Raw genomic sequence first — 5,777 nt, forward strand, 5'->3', positions numbered from 1 at the left:
GACACACAGTTTGGTTATTTTTTAATAGATTACTTTGTTTCCAAGTGTTGCTGTAACAGAAGACTGAAGGGGAAAAAAAGATGACAATTCCTTTTAATAAGGGATGGCAGCTTTTGTTCCACTCTGTTACACTATATTAATTCCAGCAGAGTAGATGTGTTAACTTGTTGCTGCCAAAACAACAAAAGGTATTTTAAAGAATAACAAAATTATTGTGGGAAAACCTTTTTGAGCCAGAGAGCACCATCTAGAAATGTAAATTAAGAATGTGATAATACACCAATTGTGAATGTTAACTAATTGATAAGTTAAAAGGCAGATAACCTCAAGAACTGTCTCCTTCTAAATATGACCTAAGCTTTCAAAGAGGTATTTTTGAATACACTGGCCCCTCTGAGGACCAATGTTGGATTTAAAGACATAAATACTTTAATTATATAAACTACAACCCTCCATCTGTTGATAGCCCTAATTAAAAGATATGCACATTTGATACTATGTTGTTCCAAATGTTCTGTGGCACGAGTTCCTTCATAGACATTGTAGTTAAAAGTGTTTCCTGTAGGTAAAACATTTGAAAAACAACTGCACTAGTCAATCACTGACATGGATTTGTGATCAAGTAACTGAAGAGTATTTGCCAATCAGCATAATATGCCTAATGGTTCTTTCTTTTATGGGAAACTCGCCAGTCTGGGTTCTGAGGCAGCATTCTTGGATTAAAATGTGCAGTAAACTTTCATAATTTCCATGCAATTTGTGAATCTGTTTCCTAGGATGAAGAATTTGTGAGATATCACATGGTTTCAGTGTGTCTCTTAGATAACACAGGCAGTTTCTCAAGTACTGTAAAGATGTTTTCAGCAAACAGCAATTCCATGTCTAATATGTAGGAGGGTCACATTCTTGAATCGAGACAATTTTTACAGGGACAGGTTGGTGTCCATGAAAATTTCTGCTTCCAAGAAAAATGCCAGCAGTAGGGAAATATTTTCCATGTATTGATGGCTTCAGAAGTTGCATTTTAAATGGAAAAAGATTGATTCATCTTTATCTTTCTCCAGCAGGGACATGTCCACACGCACTTTTATTGCTATCCCTGTCCAACTTATAGCATTTTTTCAGTTTTATTCCATTAACTGAGAAAGGGCTGTGATTCACTGGTAGAGCATCTACTCCACATTCTGGAATTGCCAAGTTCAGTCCTTAGCATCTCCAGTTAAAAGGATGTAGTACTGGGTGATGTGAATGACCTCTGAGACTGGAGAACTGCTGCTAGTGAGAGTAAATACTGACCTTAATAGACCAGTGGTTTGACATGATATAAAGCAGCTTCATGTGCTGGTCTAAGAAGGGGAATCCTATTGGTTGTCCCCAAGCCTTGGTACACGCACACACACACGATCAATACAGACATACTTAGTTATCAAGTCAACATTCTAGTGCCTTTTGTTCAAGATCACAATATTAAAGTTGGACTGATGGTCTTTGGTCATGCTTTACTACATTTTCTGCAGTTGTTTTAAGGCAGCTTTACAGTAGTTGCTAAATATACCATAATTACTTTTCCTTCTCCATGGTGGGGTAGAGAGTCTTGCATTGAGATAAGATGGTGATGTCTCTATTACTCAGTCAAACTGCTAAGGGGAAAGATTGGGGCAATGATTGCCCTGAAGCATGGAGGGGGCGGGAGTCAGTAGAACAGCATCTGCTAGGCATGAAGAAGGTCCCAGGTTCAGTTCCTGGCATTTCTGGCTGAAGGGATTGTATAGTAGGTGACATGAAGACATCTGCCTGAGAACCTGGAGAGCCACTGCCAGTCTGAATGGACAATATTGACCTTAATGGACCAAGGATCTGATTCAGTAAGGCATTGTCATGTGTTCATGTGATGGCCTAGAAAACTCAGTATGATTCTCATCAACTTCCTATCGAAGAACTGTTCTCCTAGGACCTGGAGTCCATGATTATAGTCACCAGAAGTGACCATAAAAGGGACCTGAGATGCTTGGGAGAAAGGTGGGTATACAAATATTTAAATGTTTAAAAAATAATTTTAATGATCAGCTGGGTAAGTCTCTTAATATATGCCATTATAAGTCTTCTCCCAATATAAATGCACACTTCACTTTGGAACAGTGCATTACATTTCAGTTTAACACACAAGTTGCTATAATTCTGCACTAAATGAGGCTAAATTTGGGGTACACATGACATAATACTTAATCCTTTTAATTAGAGATGCTGGGGACTGAATCTTGGACCTTCTGTGTGGGGAGAAAAACAAGATGCTCACCATTTTTAACATGCTGTTCGCGAGATAAAACGATGCCTTTTCAAAATGGTGCCATGGGTTGAAGTAGAGGTTTTGTCACACATGCTCAGGTTGCTGCTGCTCCTCTGTTAAAACACCATTGCTGGGCAGCAGTATAGGAGGGCTGCACTTTGCCTCTGTGGACCAGCAAGAAAAACAAAAACGTGAGCACAGCTTGCTACTAGTAACAATAGTCGACTGCCCACTCAGTCAATATTCGTGGTTTCCAGGCTAAGATCTCCCATTTTATTAAACATCTCAGTTTTCTCTCACACATTGAGAAACGGGCAAAAGACTCTTAAAGCTCTACTTCCCATTTGGCATGTCACGCTGTTTTTATGATGTACCTCTGTTGCTCATGCCAAGACTTAGGCAAAAGGATTTTCTCAAGCGAACAGCAACAGAGTTCTCTCTCCTCCTCAGCTGCTGACTTCTGTTCAAAATATCGTGCATAGGCAAATAGAGTGAAAACCTGAGGTGCACAAAGGGAGAATTCTGATCCACATGGAGAATTTGCAACAGTCAGTGAGCACAGCCAGTATTACTATCAGTTTAAAATACTTTTTTCTTACCTAAGAAACTATATACCCTCAATGTAATTATTTTAAGTAAATGTGTGCATGTGTCTTTAAATGATTGGTGTGATATAGATGAAGGGGGGTTGAAAGAGGGATGAGTGAGTGATATGATTGGTTGATGACTGAGAGTGTGGGCGGAGTGAATGCAGTTTGAGACTGAGTGGAGAGCAAAGTTTCAGTCAAGAGAAAGCAGGCAAGCTGTGTGCAGTCTGAGTAAATTTAAGCAATTCTGAGAGAAATATTGAGTCAGGGAAAGAGAAGCTAGCTGTGTGCTGCCATAGCATGTTTAAGTATTACTGAGAGAAATATAATCTATGTGGAAACCTGATCTGAGTATGTTTGTGAAAGAACATTCAGTCAGGGAAAAGCAGGCAAGCTGTGTGTGAAGCCTTAGAAGAGATCTGTGTGAATGAGTTTAAGTGAAGTAAGAATTGAGAACTACTCTTATGAAACCGACACGCTTCTTAAAAAAATAAAAGTTTACTTTGTTTTTGTTATATCCCGGAGTATCTGTCGTTGCTATATCCCATTCCTATCCTCCATGAAGGAGCCTGACGCTTGGGCACGTTACTAAAGGGGAAATTTAAATAAAATATCTTGGAATATAATATTCCTGGTGGCAGCAATCTACCCAGAGGGTGTAAGGGAACGATTAAAGGCAAAATCTACCCAAGAGAAAGAAGGAGTCATAACACTCATTTTCCCATTAACATGCATAAAACAACTTATAATAAAAATACAGAATACAAATTAATCCTAAAAATCTAAAAACCATTTTTATATGGCTCTTGTTAAATCTGGATTGTTACTGATCAAGGGCTATAGTGTGCCCTTACTTAGAAAGCGTATCAACTTGCTTCCCTTTATGAGTAAAACCAACACCCAAGTCTAGCTTTCCTCAGTACAAAGATAAACAGACAGCACCTTATGTGTTAAAGTGAAATTTAATGTGTTATGGGCTCAAGTAACTTTCCAAAGCAAAGGGTGCATTTATTTGAAAGTAGAGGAGGGTAATACTGCTTGAAGAAATGAGTTACTTGCTGGGACTTAACCAGAATAGAACTGCACTTTTGCCCCCAAGCCTTGCATAAGTTCATAAAGCTTTAAGTGATTTGATGCTTCAGCTCTTTGAGCACTTTAATGTAAACTGGAGACAGGACAGGAAATGAAAGGAGATTAGGTTGTAACAGCAGATTAATGGCCCTGCTGCCTTTAAATTCAGAAGCCCCATTCTCTGCTTGTTTAAATATCAGAACAAGGAGTAATTGTTTGAAAGAATCTCTGGGCTGTGGGCTGTGCAAGAATACCATTATTATCTTGCACCTACAAAAGACTTGACCTTTGGAGGGGCAGTGCTGAAGAACTGTAGAAAGGGAAAAAGAGATTTGTTTCCCAAGACTGAGGGCAGAAACTACCCACTTACTCAGTTATGTCCCTCCTTTCTGTGGTACAGTGTTAGCTTGAAGAAAAAATGTCATGACATGGAAAAAAAGGTGTACACTCTCTTGCTTTTTGGAAGACAGGCTAAAATACAACTGGTAATTATATGGACTTAGTTGAGGGTTCTTTTTGGCAAGGTTTAACCAGGGACCAGTAAAAATCTTGGCACTTTGATCCAAGGTTCTACTGTGCCTCGACATCCAAACAAGAAGGTGGTTCTGGATCTAACCACACAACTGAGCCGGCAGTCAATGTCAGTTCCCGAGAGCTTTCTCCTATGCACTGCTTCTCAGGTTGGAAGTCTTGCTGAGTTCAATGACACTCACTGGTAAGGATTTATTGAGGTGGTTGAATTTTTCTTTAATCACAGAACTCAAGGTAGCATATATGATTTTACTTGAGGGTAGTAACTTCAGTGGTCAAAAAGTTTTGCAGGAATTGCTTGTCTAGGCTTCTTGCAAGATTTCCATTTCTCTTCAAGTGAAGTAACAATCTCTTTGCTAGAATTAAGCTATAAGCGAATTACAATTTGGAACAATAAATTAGTTGTAAGGTTGCTTCTCAGTTTGGTATTTGGGTTCTTGTCTCTTTAACATTTCTAAGGTGGGCAGTTAAACCTTTCCCTACTATGTTTTTATTTTTGAATACTGGTAGGTGTAAAAACAAACCTCCCTCCAATTACAAAGCTAGGAGACCAGGGAGGAAAGTTCTAGCTCTGCGCCCTTTGGTTGTGCCACTTTTCTATTTGTGGGGAATTTGTAAGGTAGAAGGGCTTGAGAACACTTACTAAATACTTCATGCTACTGGTGAGACTTCTGGGCTGTACTATGCTAGTCTACAGGTGGTCGTATGTAGGTGTGTTCCTGGCATAAAAAGCTCCCTGCCTCTACTAAACTAGCCCATCAAGTTAGGGACTGTGTTATATGTTCCTCCATGAGCTTACTGCATTTTTTTTTAACTTAGGGGGAGAATTCAAAATCTGTAAGAAACCAGGCGTCCCATTAACGTCGCTTTAAAGCAGCTTTTAGGCTAATTGAGGCGCCAAACAGAGCCTCATGGGCATGTGTCTGAAGCAAGGCGACCGGGCCGGGAAGCTTGCACTTTAGACGCGCCTCTTCTATTTGGCCATCCCTGAAGACGCTCCTCCAGCGGCAACCGAAGCGCGCCCACTTGCTTCGGCGCGGCGCATGCGCACGCCCTCGTCTCGAGCTGACTGACAGTTAAAGGAGCGGGAGGGGGCGGCTTGGAGAAGCCCTTCCACAGCAGGGCCGGCGCGGGGCTGGGCTTTCGGCGGAGCTCCATCGGGCGCGCCTGGAGTCTGCGGTAAGGCCACTTTGTGAGGCGAACTGGGAAGTCGCCGCCTCTTCCTCAGCTCTCTCGTCCGGTTCAAAGCCCCGGGGAGACCGCCTCACGCCTCGGTAAGGAGGAGGTCGCGGGAGTTCCGA

Source organism: Eublepharis macularius, chromosome 1 (assembly GCF_028583425.1).
Source record: "Eublepharis macularius isolate TG4126 chromosome 1, MPM_Emac_v1.0, whole genome shotgun sequence".
Taxonomy (NCBI): domain Eukaryota; kingdom Metazoa; phylum Chordata; class Lepidosauria; order Squamata; family Eublepharidae; genus Eublepharis; species Eublepharis macularius.